The following is an 18,048-nucleotide window of genomic DNA, read 5'->3' as shown; positions in this document are numbered from 1 at the left end:
TTTTAAACTAATAATAATAATAATAATAATAATAATAATAATAATAATAATAATAATAATAATAATTTATTTATTTTTATTTATTTATATTTATTTAATGTGCTGTACAACAGCCAGTGGCCAATTGTAGTTCAGCACAAATATAACAGAAACATAAAACAAAAATAATTATTACACATAAATATAATTACAATTAATTACAATAATGACGATGAATGGATAACTAAGAATACTATGAGACAATGATAATTGAGTATAATGCCTAAAAGAATACATAAATGATAAATCGTTGCCAAGAGCAAACTAAGTCTATACATTGAAGGGATCGAATTCGCAGCTATGCATGTTGGCATTTTTAATGCATCTGGAGACTGGTGAAAAGAATTTCGAATTTCTAATATAGAAAAGTTTGTGGGCTCTCATATCTTTTGTTGGAATACGTAAGGTAATATTGTTTAAGAAAGAGTCACAGGATATATCACCTTTGAGGACTTTACAAAAGAACAGATAATCTAGCTCATGGCGTCTATCATATAGATTTTGACAATTAAAATATTCACATTTTCTCTCATAACTGTACCCCGAATTAATGGGCAGAAATCTGAATGAACATAAGGATATAAATTTTCTTTGTATATTTTCTAATTTAGCCGAGTCCGTAGTTGTAATCGAGTTCCAAACTACAGATGCATATTCGAGTTTCGATCGCACCAATGTATAGTATAGCATTAAAAGAGAATCGGGCGTGGAAAAAGAATAAGTTATTGACCGTATTATTCCTAGCATTCTGATTGCGTGATTGTAAATGTAATCAACGTGACTATGAAAATACAATTTACTGTCAAAGAATATTCCCAAATCTTTTACGCAATACGTTCTGTTAATTAGTACATTATTTAGATAATAATTAAATTTCAGTGAAGAAGTTTTTCTAGAAAAGGTTATTACATTAGTTTTGGATACGTTAATTTTCATACCATTTTCTTCCGACCATTTAGCGACTGAATTATTGTCACATAATAATAATAATAATAATAATAATAATAATAATAATGATAATAATAATAATGACTCTTTATTTATACTGGCAGAGTTAAGGCCATAGGGCCTTCTCTTACACTCTATCAGATCACGAAGTATACAAACAGTTAAAATTTAACAAAAAGTTAAAGAACAGAATACTAACATATTACAAAAAAATAATAATAGCATAATAAAATCGACACTAAACAACATGAAAATAATACTACAATAGAAAAAAAGAAACTAAAATGCATTGGAATATAGTGAAAGCAACTCATTTAGTACAAATGGTTGATATGGAAAAACGTAAGAAAGAATATATCAAAATGGAATGTAATAAAATAATAATAAAAAAGAGAAGAAATACGAAAATTAAATAAAATTGACGATAAAACGCTATGATAATAAATTCATCGGCTGATAAAGAGAATAAAAAATGGGAAAGGAAGGAAAAAGAAATATATAGCCTATATTTTTACAAAACTATGGCAGAGAAAAGGGCTTATAACTGAAAGGAATCTAATTCAAAAAGTGTAATTTTAATTTATTTTTGAAACTAGACAATGTCCGATAGTCTCTGACATGTTGTGGTAAAGAGTTCCAGAGATGAGCTGCAGAGAAGGTGAAAGATGAAGAGTAGAAGGATGTTCTGTGTTTAGGAATGGAGAGTGTGATATGGTGTTGTGAGCGAGTATCTATTTCGTGATATGAGGACAAATGTTGAAAACGAGAAGCTAGGTAGCTAGGGTTAGAGGTTTGAAGAATATTGAAGAGTAAAGTGAGAGCGTAAATAGTTCTTCGCTCTTTGAGACGGACCCAGGACAGCATACTTAGTGAAGGTGTGATACGGTCAGATCTACGGACGTTGCAAATAAATCGAACGCATGCATTATGAACACGCTGTAGTCTGTCTGTCAGTCTCATGTTAAGGTCAGTGTAGAGAGTGTCACAGTAATCAAAATGAGGCATCAAGAGCGACTGCACTAAATTCTTCTTGAGAAGCAACGGAAGAAAATTTCGAATTCTTTTTAGTGTGTGAATTTTCATAAAAATTATTTTACATACGTGTGTGATTTGAGTATTCCAACTTAAGTTTTTGTCCATATAAATTCCTAGATTTTTTACTCTATCACTGTAAGGGATAACAGTTTCACTCATTTTACAGGAGATAAGTAACCTGTGTTTAATTTACTTAAAAGTCAATGATGTCCCATTATGATTACCTGTGATTTCTCTGAGTTCAATTTCAGTCCAAACTTTTTCGTCCATGAAATAATTGATTTTAGGTCATTGTTTACTTCATTTATTCGTGATTTAGTGCCGATATAGGTGCAGAGGTATATACGGTATTTGTAAGTCGTCAGCAAATAAATATGTCTACAACTATATAGACTACTCAGAGATACTGAGATAGAGTTTACTTAAATGTAAATAAATGTAAAGAATGACATATTTCACGAAAAAAATAATATACAGGGTGTTTGAAAAGTTGTTAAAAATTTAGGGGTGAGAAGTAAAAACGAAGAGAAGCATAAAAGTTTCAGTAAACACGGGCTCGCAAATTAACCGTTTACGTGATAATGCCGTTTTTTTCTGGTTGGGGCCGCCAGTGAACAGAACGCCTGGATACGGTAAAGCGGCAACATTCATGCTTTGTACGTATACCGCACTCTCCTCATCCCATTTCCTTCAAACTCTGAGACGATATCTAATCAGACATTATTGTAAACGGTGGATAGGTAGAAGAGGACCTGTACTAAATCACCGGATTTAAATCATTTGGATTTTTGTATAAGGGGTTATGCAAAAAGCCTAGTTTACACATCCGACATCACCACACCTGAAGAATTTCAGCATCGGATTGTAGATGCCTTCCACCAAAAGAAGATGACACAGGATTCTTCGAGCGCATTAGTATGTTGCTATATTATAACACAATAAAAGTACCTCGTCCATTCCAGTTCCCAACTAGATTTACTTACTTACAAGTGACAGTGTGGGAAAATTTATGGCACAAGTTCGACAGTTGAGGGTGGAATTGGCCGAGGGGGAGGGAGCCGATGGATAAGGGAAAGATTTATTAGTGTTGCAATGAGTAATATTAACATTGAGCGAATGATATAATTAGGGGATAATGTTCTTTTTTTTTTGTATTTACTGTGTCTTTTGTATTTTATTGCGTGTGTATGTTTTTATTTATATACTGCATTACCTTTATATTTATTATTTGGATTATTTGGTGCAGCTTCAACAAGAAATTGAATTGTGTGTGTGTCACTGTGTGTGTGTGTGTGTTTTCATATCTCCCTTTTATTTTATTTGTATTATTTTTGTGAAATTTGGTATAAAGTTAGATTAGTTATAATAGTGGTAATCAATGATAACGGTAGTAATAATAATAACTGTTGTTTCACTATTTTATTATTAGTAGGTATTATTTTCGTTTTGAAGATTCAAACTGTGCATAGTTACAGCACGAATGGCCGTATGAGCTCGTGCGAAGGATCTTGTGTACATGAGTTTGTATAATTTATTATGCATCAATAAATGCACTTATCTACTTACTTACAAATAGCTTTTAAGGAACCCGCAGCTTCACTGCCGCCCTCACATAAGCCCGCCATCGGTCCCTATCCTGTGCAAGATTAATCCAGTCTCTATCATCATATCCCACCTCTCTCAAATCCATTTTAATATTATCCTCTCGTCTACGTCTCGGCCTCCGTAAAGGTAGATTACTGAGAATAATTTTTGGATTACATGGCTCATTGGCGGAAAAATCACTTACTCGATATTTCTAAAAAATATATTAACAAATAATACTGATTCTGCCGAAAGACTTAAACTGATCGAATGTATGTATGTATGTATGTATGTATGTATGTATGTATGTATGTATGTATGTATGTATGTATGTATGTATGTATGTATGTATGTATGTATGTATGTATGTATGTATGTATGCAATCTTTAATCGGTTATTTGACGAACGGTTATCTAACATCAATGAGGATATTTGGCCCGATGAACCCGAGTTTCTGTCAAGTGATTACGTCACATTCGACTTATAGTTGAGAAAAATCATAAAGAAATCCAACCAATTAACCATTCCAGACTGGATACGAACACATGTCGAATGCAGCCTCCTTAACCCTATGCTATGGCCTGTATGTATGTATGTTTTTTTATTTATTTATTTTTTTTTGTATATCAGCATGCTCCATTACAACAATTAGTTACATAATTCATGACATGAGAACAAGATATTTACAATTTTGATTGAGATCTTGAAATTCTTATAGATACAAGTGTTGCCTAATTGTACTTCTTCTATTTTAGGTTACCATCATTGTTAATATCATTCCTAACTTCAATTACTGTTACATTTTGCCAAATTCTATGGATTTTATAAATTTTCTGAAGCTTTTGAGGTATGTTGTTGTGAACTGATCAAAAGGTGGAGGCCAGGTTTGACCTGTGTGTATTATATTAGCTCGTAGGATTCTTCTTTCTTTTATCAGTGTGGCACATCTTAATATTATATGGTTGACTGTCTCTTCTTCTTTTAGTCTGCAAGGGCACGTTGGAGTTGGAATAATCTTGAATCTGTGAAGGTACGATCTTGTGAAGCCATGACCTGTCACAATGGTAGTAAATTCTGTCCCGATAGGTAAATTTATCTTCAATCTGTCTTTAATTTATGGAAAGAATGATTTCGTTATTGCGCCTTTAGTTGAGATAGCCCACTGAGCTTGCCATTTTCTTAAGGTCTTTTCTCTCTCTTCTGTTAATATGATATCTCTCGGTATTTTGTTATAAGCTATTATGTATGTATGTATGTATGTATGTATGTATGTATGTATGTATGTATGTATGTATGTATGTATGTATGTATGTATGTATGTATGTATGTATGTATGTATACTTACTTACTTAATGGCTTTTAAGAAACCCGGAGGTTCATTGCCGCCCTCACATAAACCCGCCAATGATCCCTATCCTGAGCAAGATTAATCCAGTCTCTACCATCATATCCCACCTCCCTCAAATCCATTTTAATATTATCTTCCCATCTACGTCTCGGCCTCCCCAAAGGTCTTTTTCCCGCCGGCCTCCCAACTAACACTCTATATGCATTTCTGGATTCGCCCATACGTGCTACATGCCCTGCCCATCTCAAGCGTCTGGATTTAATGTTCCTAATTAAGTCAGGTGAAGAATACAATGCGTGCAGCTCTGCGTTGTGTAACTTTCTCCATTCTCCTGTAACTTCATCCCTCTTAGCCCCAAATATTTTCCTAAGAACCTTATTCTCAAACACCCTTAATCTCTGTTCCTCTCTCAAAGTGAGAGTCCAAGCTTCACAACCATATAGAACAACCGGTAATATAACTGTTTTATAAATTCTAACTTTCAGATTTTTTGACAGCAGACTAGATGACAAAAGCTTTTCAACCGAATAATAACAGGCATTTCCCATATTTATTCTGCGTTTAATTTCCTCCTGAGTGTCATTTATATTTGTTGCTGTTGCTCCAAGATATTTTAATTTTCCCACCTGTTCGAAGGATAAACCTCCAATTTTTATATTTCCATTTCGTACAATATTCTAGTCACGAGACATAATCATATACTTAGTCTTTTCGGGATTTACTTCCAACCCTATCGCTTTACTTGCTTCAAGTAGAATTTCCGTGTTTTCCCTAATCGTTTGTGGATTTTCTCCTAACATATTCACGTCATCCGCATAGACAAGAAGCTGATGTAACCCGCTCAATTCCAAACCCTCTGTGTTATCCTGAACTTTCCTAATGGCATATTCTAGAGCAAAGTTAAAAAGTAGAGATGACAATGCATCTCCCTGCTTTAGCCCGCAGTGAATTGGAAAAGCATCAGATAGAAACTGGCCTATACGGTCTCTGCTGTATGTATGTATGTATGTATGTATGTATGTATGTATGTATGTATGTATGTATGTATGTATGTATGTATGTATGTATGTATGTATGTATGTATGTATGTATGTATGTCCTAAATATTATCTCTCATTTACTAGACCATCCAAAATTGGCAGCTATTTTCATATAATAATTTTAAGCCAATACCGTGGGTCGCAAAAATTATTTGACTATTAAGATACAAACGTTTTCTATATATGACTCACTAACCACCTCCTTTTTCTTCCATACACAAAGAAGTCGCTGCCTTTCCAAGAACTGGTTCCATTCTCTCGTAAACAAGCAGAAGTTTTCTGTCGCTTCGCAGTTGTGCGAATACAATGCAACATTTTATCTCCACCCGACGCCGTGTCTTGACGTTCGCAAATAGTAATTCACACAGCTTTCTCCATGCCCATTGTTGATTCAAAGCTCCTTTATTGCAGTCTGGAAAGAAGTGACAAGATGTAAAGGAAGAAAAAGCATCTTTTGAGCAACTTAATTCTGACAAGCCAAAAATATGACCGCCTTGGATGCAAGGCTGTGCTGAAGTTTGTCTGCAAAAGAAGACAGTATTTTAAAACAACGTCGATAAGGACAAATTTCTAGCCATTGGGGAGCATTAAAGATATACATTTTATAACATTTCGCATAGAACAGAAGAGCCACAGCTGTCACAACGAAGTCTGCTGCCGAGGTCAGGAATTCTATCGAGACCAACTGATTTACTATCACCTCTTCTTATATTGGTTAATATTTTCTCTTTCCTATTACACGGAAAGGAAAAAGGAAAACAGAGTGATGCAATAAAAATCCTTTTTGAGACTGCCACAAAAATACACTCTTGGACTATCTCTTGCACCGAAAATTTTACTTCATATATGCCAACTGTTTGTTCTTAATGGTAATTATCATAATCATGCACTCGATCTCACTGTCTGTAGCAATCTACATACCGATGGTTAAGACGTGATAGGTACCTCGTATCTGCAAAAATGGTAATTTTGTTTAACTACATTATTGTTGTATTCACAAAATTGGACAGTTATAGTCGCGACGCTGTTATTCCCGGCGTGACTCCTCCTCTTTGCTTACGTCTTAGGAAGTGATGGCTCTATAAAGTCTAGTACGTAGTATCGTTCGCCATTTTTGTTCTTTCGTTGCCGAGCTACCAGACGAGGAATCTATCTGTCACACCGTTAAACATTATCATGTCGCAGCTCCTATGATAATAAATCAAACGCACTGTAATTCAGCAAATAATTGAACGGCAAATAATGTTTCGTGTGCTTTCTGCGAACGCCATCGAAAGAGCCAAAATGGCGGGCGATTATATTAAGTATTTATCGAGCCTTAAGAAATGAATAACGTCTTCATAAGCGAATCACACGATGCACACGTTTAAATGTAGCCGACCTGCAACGTGATTGGCTGCCGGAAATTAGAGCGACGGGACTGTAACTAATATTTTGTCCCATAGTAGAGTTTCTTGAAAAACAGAAACGTACCAGGTACATAAAAAGTTGATCTATTTTTAGAAAAAATATTTTTTTAAACATTTTATTCGCCTGCAAATTTACAAATACGAGTTAACACTTGTTAGAAATCAATATTTTGTTCATGCCAGCGTTTTATCGGTCTACCAACATCTCTTCTACCTTTCTGATTTTTAATTTCTAAAATGAAATGACATTATATCTGGTTTCATTCTTTGAACATGGGTTATCCAATTTGTTCTGACACTTTCTCGTCTTCATGAAATTTTTATTACTGAATAGACAGTGAGCAAAAGCTTGTAGCCACCGCGGTCTCCAGACTTGTCAACATGTGACTTCTATTTGTAGGAATACTTTAAGGGAAGAGTGTACGAATAGAATCCCCATATTATTGAGGAACTTAAAGATAACATTAGGAATAGCATTCTCGATGTTACCACCGTAGAAGTGACACCTGTAGGCTATACATGAACGTGTCACGACGCGCACAGAAGTGCTTGAATACTGTGGAGGATATTTCCACCGTTTGTTGTGAAGGTTACAGAACTTCGTATTTCATTATATCGTATTAATTAATTTAAGAGAAAATAACCTATAATTTCAGACCAAGTGAAAAGAGGCGGGTCGTTATTCATGTCCAAATTTGTATATTCTCAATTTCTCTCTGATAATTTTATTTATTTTGTCGTCAGTTTTCTTATATCTTGCAATTCCTCCTAGAAACTCCAACACGGCAATAAAGCGTTTCCGGATCCATGTTTATATAACATATTTTCATCCTCTACATGTGAGAAACGTTTTCTGAAGTTTTGACACACCTTTTTGTTACATCCTGTAGCCTACAGTTACTCTGACCGATAAAAGAAAAAAAAATTAACTTAAGATATCGATATAAGAAATATAACACTTTTTTAAAAGGTTTATTCAATGTTCCTCACTAATTTCCTTTAAGAGAAATAATTTCTTCTCCCTCTTAAGGCATTTTTACCTTCCCAAAAAGTGGGTGACTTTGTTTTCGAGGGCTAGACCCGGGATGAATCTTTACACATAGGCTTGCTTTGGCCCATTGTGAGCCCTATATATGTGATTACTGTTCAAGTCCGACAGGTTGTCTGGGTGGCAGACAGTCTTAAAAAGTAATTTATGACCATTTCTAACTTCAGTATTCATTCCAGACTGATTGTAGAATATATTTTATGCTCGACCATGCCGAAATGTAGTAGGCCTAATTATACACCTGGTAGTAGCCCTTTAATGCACCTCATTAAAGTACACCTATTCATTATAATTCAGTTGTTCAGCCAATGAGAAATCACCATTGTACCATTATAAAACCGCAAGTATCGATTATTCTCGGATATGCAATCGAAAGACAATTAGCGAAAAGTCACGGAGGCTGGAAACCCAATACTGTCGCAGAAGGTTATGTTCTGTTACTATAATAATAAGCGTTAATTGTAAATAATATTCAAATAAATTCAATTTGTCGTCGACCTCGTTGGCAAGTTGGTATAGCGCTGGCCTTCTATGCCCAAGGTTGCGGGTTCGATCCCGGGCCAGGTCGATGGCATTTAAGTGTGCTTAAATGCGACAGGCTCATGTCAGTAGATTTACTGGCATGTAAAAGAACTCCTGTGGGACAAAATTCCGGCACATCCGGCGACGCTGATATAACCTCTGCAGTTGCGAGCGTCGTTAAATAAAAAAACAAAACAAAACATAACTTCAATTTGTCATCTCGTTTTTCAATTCTAAATCAATTTCCAGGTTATATCAAGCCTAATGTTCATGTTATTCTCTAGATTACATCAAGGTCAATGACATTCGTGCCTCGGAAAAAATCAATACTTTCGCGTCTGCGCACATCTCACAATGCAGGTCAGTTCCGCTCCTCACTTACATAACCGTAACATGAATACTTATGAATAATTTCAAGTTAGAAATATGGTCGAGCATAAAAAGTCGTATGAAACTTGCCTATAATGGTAATTAAGGCGCTCGTATGAAAATTATGAAACTCGCGTGCGCTCGTTTCATAAACAGACATACTCACGTCTTAATTACTATCATTATAGACTCGTAGCATAATGTACTATTGTCTACCAGCAATGGAGATTACATATCAGCCTGAACCTCAATCGGAGGTAACAATGGAAGTTGTGAATTGCTAATAATTTTGTTGTTACCACTGACGATATAACTTTTTTTTTTTTTCGGTGGAAATATAATTTAATCTTCGTTCCGTTAAGAACTGGTTTTTTACGTAATATGTTTTCGAGAGAAGAAGCTGCAAGAACAGTTTTTCGGTGAAACATGGTCGAAGTTTTCGCTGTACTGGTTGAGTGCCTGGTGTCGATGCTTTTATTGTTCGGAGCAGCTACTGTTCATTCCAAAGGCGCAGATAACTTTACCCTTTCTCTGAAAGGCTTGAAACAGGCATCAAAAGAGAACCTCTGACTTCACAACTGTGAGACATATTCTGAACGGCTCTCGGATTTGTATTTACTCGTATAATTGAACGAGGTAATAAACCGTTATAATTTATAAATTTGTTAAAACAAGTAAATAAATTCGTACCATATAGAAAAATGAGACTAATTTTCATCTAAATTTTACTTAATTAGTTGGTTAGTTACAGTAGTTAGTTTCATTGCCATTACTACCGAAGATATTAGGACAGCCAATCATCATTCAGAAAATATTTGCCTCATTTAATCAAGATTATTAACTTCCGAACGTCATGACCTGACTCGATCGTAAAGTCGACCATAAAATTCGTAGTAGCGGATACGTTTTAAATGTAACGATGAGACTAAAGCACAGACATTGTCAACCAAAAATGTGTCTAGAGATAAAGACACGATGTTAAAAATACTTTTCTCATTAAAACTACCTTCAAATTATTGTCACTCGAAATTTAGAATATTATAAGATTACGTTCTTTCCATATAGATTTAGATTAACCTTTAATGAGGTAGGTAGAAGTAGTAACAGTTTTATTTTCCCTGGCAGGGTTAAGACCATCTGGCCTTTTCTTCCAGTCAACTAGGATCAAAGCACATACAGAAAAATACATATCGGTATACAAGTATTAACTTAAAAAAATAATAATAAAAATAAAAAATAAAAAAAAATAAAAAAAGAGAGTGGATACATATGAATATAACCACAAACAGGAAAATACATTCTGGTATACAAGTATTAACTTAAAAGAAAAGAATTAATACATATGAATATAATCACACAACTAAAGGAATAGTACAATTAGTACAATCAGCATAAGTTACATTGAGACAATGATAGTTACCTAGATATTAGTATTGATGGAAAAAACAAAGTAATGACTGTTTAAAATAATAATAATAATAATAATAATAATAATAATAATAATAATAATAGTAAATAAAAATTATATCTAAAAAAACTAATTCTGTGCATTTAAAATATTTATAGGTAGGTATCATCATCGGGGAATCATCGTGCTAACCACGAATTCATGTTGGATGATCGTTCACCTCTGCTTCGGCATATGGATGTGAGGCCAGCAGCCGGCTGGTCGGTCTGGGCCCTTACAGAGCTGTAGCGCCTCGGATTATTGTTATTACTATTAGTGGTGGTGGTAGTGGTAGTAGTAGTAGTAGTAGTAGTAGTAGTAGTAGTAGTAGTAGTAGTAGTAGTAGTAGTAGTAGCAGCAGTATTGTTTAACACCACTTTCAACTGCAGAGGTAATTCAGCGTCAAAATTCAACATGGGCGACAAATTTATTATATATTTATTTATTTATTTATTTATTTATTTATTTATTTATTTATTTTGTAATAATTGTAACCTAAAATATAATATGTACAGAAAAACCTTAGCTAGTCCCTGAAAGAGTAGAACTCGTGCTCAGGGGTGGATTCCTAAATTGAAATAAAGAAATATATAGGCCCCTAATATAATTTGTCTGATGTCTACTACGCAATAAAATATATAAATTTAAATTTACAATTCTTCAATTTTTATAAAATCCATACACAACGTTTTAAATTTAATACTAAAACTATTAGAATTGACAAGGTTAGGATATTTAAAAATAAATTTGTTACATATTCTTGGGCCTAAATTACTAAATGGCCGGCAAGTTTTGCATGGAGCCCTCTATGAGGGACAAAGTTCTTTCATGTGCCGTAAATCACAGATTTACAAGATGTCTCTTGTCGCATAGACTAATTATATTTTAAACGTTTCTCCTCCCATTTCCCCCATTCATTCATTTATTCATTTAGCCTCAACATTTTTTCACCACTCTCTCAGGTTCATATTGCAAGGACTCGAATCTGTGCCTCCGACACGGAAAGCAAATATTCCCTCTATTGAGGACAAGGTACGCTATTTTCGAAGGTAATATTCTGTTGATAAAGAAAATATTTTTGTCATCGCGAGAAAATGCTAAAGGTAGGAAAATGGGAACTGCTGCTAGATGAAGATTCTTTCGATGCCGAGGCATCCTTAACGGAAGCAATCTGTGGAGCCATTGTTACAAACTACGTTAAGAGCTAAGAGGGGCTTGAGCATCCAGCAACGGAGCGTTTTCTTCACAATAGACACCCCCTCCTCGTCATGTGGAGCTATGACAGACAACGATTTTATAAACTTTGCATAGTGGGTTTCTGATTCGGAACTCCAAGCATTCATCGATCACTGCCTTTCTACAGACAATGTCATAAGACGGATCAACGAAGGAGAATTCTGCAATTGGCTACATTCATAAGATATCGTAGATAAAGGTAATTGATCCCTTAATTTAGAAAAAGCCTCCTGTAATTACGCCATCTGATTATTCTACATAAATATGCACCTACGAGATGTCAAACATTAGACAGTTTTTGCAATAACGTCTTTCTTAATACGGAATGCTCTAATGTCACGTGACAGAATACGGTAACTACAATAACGGTATTTAGCTCGAAAGAGTTTTGCCCAGTTACGAGTGATTGGATACGGTAAAAACAGAAAAATATGTAAGAATTATTTCAGATTGTCCCATTTGAAGGCACTGAAGATGATTTATTAAAGAATAGGCCTACGGTATTAATTAATGTTAACAGAACAAGAATTATTCATGAATAGGGATATTGCGATACTATCGATATAAGCAGGAATCGATACTTTACTTACGATACTGACCATAATTGGAGTCGATATTGGGTTTTCGATACTTTCCTGATATCGATGGAAAAATATTAGTACCTATCGAAACAAAAAACGTACTGAAAGGGGCAAAAACAATCGGATTTGCAGTTAATCATAGTAGGTTACTGTGTTGTGATTAAACAGCTAAAATACCTCCTCCTACAGGTAAATTGTGGACCTAATTCCGCAAGATGAATGTGTGGACGAAAATCTTGGCAGAATTTTTTTTTTTTTTGGGTGTAACTGTGGAATTTTTGGAAGGCGCGAATTTCGTATCTGCTAATGCTTTTTTTAATTAGTTATTTTACGATGCTTTTCCAACTGCTATTATTATACAGCGTCTCAATGAGATGAAGGTGATAATGCCAAAGAAATGAGTCCGTGGGGGAGAGGTCCAGTTACATAGCATTTGCTCTTAATAGGTTGAGGGGCAAGTTACCTGGTTGAGGTTTTTTCCGCGGTTTTCCTTCAACCCAATACGAGCAACTGCTGGGTAACTATCGGTGCTGGATCCCGGGCTCATTTCACCGGCATTATCACCTTCAATTCATTCAGACTCTACAGTCGACCTGATTGGCGAGTTGGTATAGCGCTGGCCTTCTATGCCTAAGGTTGCGGGTTCGATCCCGGGCCAGGTCGATGGCATTTAAGTGTGCTTAAATGCAATAGGCTCATGTCAGTAGATTTACTGGCATGTAAAAGAACTCCTGTGGGACAAAATTCTGGCACATCCGGCAACGCCGATATAACCTCTGCAGTTGCGAGCGTCGTAAAATAAAACATAAAATTTAACAGACGTTAAATGACCTGAGATATTGATAAAGCGTCGTAAAATAACCTACTAAAAGAAATAAAAAAATAAATGCTCATAACATATTTTACTTTCTGTCTAAGCCACAAATTATACAGACATGATTCCTTCCTCCGCATTAAGCAATTCAAACAGAGAAAATCGACTGTAATAGAGACTAAGTTTCTTTACTGAGTTTGTAGATGAAGCTTGTGTGTGTAGTTTGCTAAAGAAAAAAAAAATCAGATTTCTGTGGTCTGTATAAAGTGAAAACTCCATTATGACATATGAGAATTTGAGAGGTAAATTCAGTGAAACGTTTGTATTTAAATTGAACGATCGTGGAGAAGTGCTTTACAGAAAAACAAGTTTTTTCGTGTTTAGTGTAAAGAGGACTGTTTATAAGAAAATATTGCCTGCTTTCCATTGTTGGTAACAAAGACTATTTCTGTACTCGGACGCGAATACAACAAATACATTTTCTCTTGACCATTTTGCTTTCACTGGACAAGTAATACAGGATTAAAATTTAATTATTTGTGTGGTAAAAAGTGGGCAGGAAAAGAAATCCACTGTTGCCAGATGCATCAGTGTTCTAATTTTATTCAGTCCTACAAAATAGTGGCTTTCCTAGAACCTTCACAATTTAACGATTTTATTATCAATGCCAGACGATCTTGAATTTTATTTCTGAGACAAGAAGGGAAAGTATACACATCGCTAGTAGAAGCTACATAATCCTCTACGCTTGTACTTACATCCGCTACCAGTGTACCCGAGTTGTTTCCTTTTATTTTTAGATAAAATCGCTTCTATTGTTATCTGTATTGCTGCAGTCGATGCGGAGCCAATATATTACAGTTTTAACGGCATTAGAGAGACACGCAATCGCCCAGCGTATTACACAAGTGGCCAGGCTTCGTAATCCTCTAATCGAACAGCCAATATATTCTAAAATCAGAAATAACTAAATTTCCTGCAATGGGGCATTCGCCGTGTTCACCGACGACCGGGTCGCGTTATCAGGCTGGCGAACCGAGTAACTACGGCAAAGTCAGCCTCGTGTGTGTGTGATGATGTCCCCATTCATCACTTTGGTGAACACACTGAACGCTACACAGAAGAGCGGCATATCCATAAATATGTGACTATATGCAAATGCATATTTTTACTGGTCAGTTGAAAATCATGCAAAAACTTTTTTATACATATTTTGAACATTTGTGACTATTTTTTAAATTTCTGTGGTTTCAACATATACTCGTAATAAACTATTTTGCATATATTTCAGCATATTTTCAAAATTTTGTTGCATTTTTTTTTTTCATTTAGTGTTCTGCGCAAGGGAAGAACTTTTATCATCCAGTCTGCTGTCAAAAAATCCGAAAGTTAGAATTGATATAGTACATTATGCAACGAGCCTATAATGAAGGTAATTAAGAAACGAGTATGGATATTTATGAAACGAGCGCAAGCAAGTTTCATAATTGTCATACGAGCTTCTTAATTACCATTATAGGCGAGTTTCATACGACTTTTTATGCTCGACCATATTTCTAACTTCATATTATTAATTTCACTGTATCTGGCCTGGAGCAATGGCCCGTATGTTGTGAGATGTGCGCAGACGCAAAAGTATTGATTTTTTCCTAGGAACAGATGTCCACAGTGACCTTGCTAGGCCATAAGAACCTACAGAGATAACATTGAAATAAAATTAGACATTGAAAAACGAGATGACAAATTGAATTTATTTGAATATTATTTACAATTAACGCTAATTATTATAGTAACAGAACATAACCTTCTGCGACAGTATTGGATTTCCAGCCTCCGTGACTTTTCGCTAATTGTCTTTCGATTGCATATCCGAGAATAATCGATACTTGCGGTTTTATAACGGTAGAAAAGTGGCCTGTCATTGGCTGAACAGTTGTAACCTGAGAAGTCATTGGCTGAAAGACCTGACCTTTAATGAGTAGGTGTACTTTAATGACATGCATTAAAGGTCTGCTACCAGGTGTATAATTACTACATTTCGGCATGGTCGAGCATAAAAACAATTATATTACCGGTTATCTTTATGGTTGTGAAACTTGGACTCTCACTTTGAGAGAGGAACATAGGTTAAGGGTGTGTGAGAATAAGGTGCTTAGGAAAATATTTGGGGCTAAAAGGGATGAAGTTGCAGGAGAATGGAGAAAGTTACATAACGCAGAACTGCACGCATTGTATTCTTCACCTGACATAATTAGGAACATTAAATCCAAACTTTTGAGATGGGCAGGGCATGTAGCACATATGGGCGAATCCAGAAATGCATATAGAGTGTTAGTTGGGAGGCCGGAGGGAAAAAAACCTATGGGGAGGCCGAGACGTAGATGGGAAGATAATATTAAAATGGATTTGAGGAAGTGGGATATGATGATAGAGACTGGATTGATCTTGCTCACGATAGGGACCAATGGCGGGCTTATGTGAGGGCGGCAATGAACCTTCGGGTTCCTTAAAAGCCAGTAAGTAAGTAAGTAAGTAAGTTCTGCGCAAGGGCAGGTCTTTCACTGCAAACCCAGCTTTCTTCAATATTTCCCATTTTCTGTCGTCCTCTTCGTTTCCCCATATGATCCATATACTCGTATCTTAATATCGTCTATGTTTTCATACCTTCTTGTACCCCGAACTCTTCTTCCGTTCACCATTCCTTCCAGTGCATCTTTCAGTAGGCAGTTTCTTCTCAGTCAGTGAACCAATCAATTCCTTTTCCTCTTTATGATCAGTTTCAGTATCATTCTTTCTTCACCCATTCTTTCCAACACAGCTTCTTTTCTTATTCTGTCTGTCCACTTCACACGTTCCATCCTTCTCCATATCCACTTTTCAAATGCTTCTATTCGCTTCTCTTCACTTCGTCGTGATGTCCATGTTTCTGCCCCATATAGGTAATGCTACACTCCATACAAAGCACTTCACTAGTCTATTCCTTAGTTCCTTTTCCAGAGGTTCGCAGAAGCTGCTGCTTTTTCTATTCCTTGGCCATTGTAATACCATTTTTGGCTGGATTTTATTCAAAGGATTTAATTTTGGAAATAGTGTCTTTAAGATATACGACCACTCATATAAATTGAGGGAAAGAAGGCAGAGGACGGACACTGGAAAGTTTTCTTTTCTCAATCGTACTATCAGGGACTGGAATGCTTTACCTGCAGACTTACTAAAGGCTTTACCAACAACCAAAAATGTATTTAAAAATAGGCTTAAGGACCTTACTAATAGACGGTAATTATACACAGTATTTAAAGGGTGTAAATGATATGTTGTTATTGAAGTGTTGTATCAGTGAAGAATTATGTTGTGTCAGTGAAGTGTGTTGTATCAGTGAAGAAGTATGTCGTGTCAGTGAAGTGTGCTGTGTAAGTGAAACGTGTTCCTGTCAGTGAAGCTTTATAGTTTATAGTGGCAGTGCATAGTATTTGAACAGTGAAATGTTTTTGAAGTGTTAGTGAAATCAGGATAGAATCAGTGAAATGTGTCGTAGTTCCATTGCAGTGAGTGTGTTGACAGCGAAATGAGTGTAATTTGAAAGTTACTTGTGCAGATATGAACATATACTCATGGGTTTTAGTTCGATCTTAGTTTTAAGATACAAATTAGATTTATTTCAAATGTTATTTTAAGTGATCGTTTCAGTTAATTTAGTATATTCCCTGTTGTTGTTGTTGTTATTATTATTATTATTATTATTATTATTATTATTTTTAATTATTAGTATTATTATTAATTGTATTTTTAATTAATAAGTTTATTATTGTCATTATTGAGTGTAATTAGTTACCACTGCCACCGGGTATATACCCACTGCAGTGTGAATAAATACATACATACATCCTCCTTTTGACTTCCTGGCAGCAGCTCATGTTACTGCTTATAGTACACCTCAAGTAACCGACTATAATAATAATAATAATAATAATAATAATAATAATAATAATAATAATAATAATAACCGTAATAATTTCATTCTTTACGGGGTAATCACATTTAGTCCGTTCTGCCTCCAGGAATATTATGTTTATTCCTTCCATTGTTTTCTGAATCCACTTGGGCTAAATTTCTTCTACTAGAAGATTTATAACTTTGTAAAGGTGCTTATCGGGCGGGACATGAAGCACTTTACTCAAGTAAGCTTTTTGCGTACCTGTGACAGACTGATTTGCATGTTAATTGTGTTCCCCGCCTAAACCAGCTCCACCATCTGCCACACTACGCATTCCTCTCCAGCCAACAAATACGCATAATATATCTCAGATGGTGGACTACGGCAATTCACAGATCTACACGAGTCTTCATGTCCCCGTCAGGCAATAAATAACATGTTGGTGTGGGGGGGGGGGGAGCTCCGGTGCCTGTTATGCAGATCTATGAGTTGTCTTTGGATCTTAGGACAAACGTCTAGGAACACTCAGCTTGGCGGACGATCGATTCGTTGTCACTCAGCAACAAGTGATGCCCTATTTTTGAGACAGATACAAGTTACAGTAGCACTTTGGTTGTATGTAACTAAAGAGGAATTATTTAAATTGCGAAGAACTCAGAACTACGTATAATTTCAAGGGAAAAATTATTTCGG

This window comes from Periplaneta americana, chromosome 4 (assembly GCF_040183065.1).
Source record: "Periplaneta americana isolate PAMFEO1 chromosome 4, P.americana_PAMFEO1_priV1, whole genome shotgun sequence".
Taxonomy (NCBI): Eukaryota; Metazoa; Arthropoda; class Insecta; order Blattodea; family Blattidae; genus Periplaneta; species Periplaneta americana.
Note: the sequence above shows the minus strand (reverse complement) of the source record.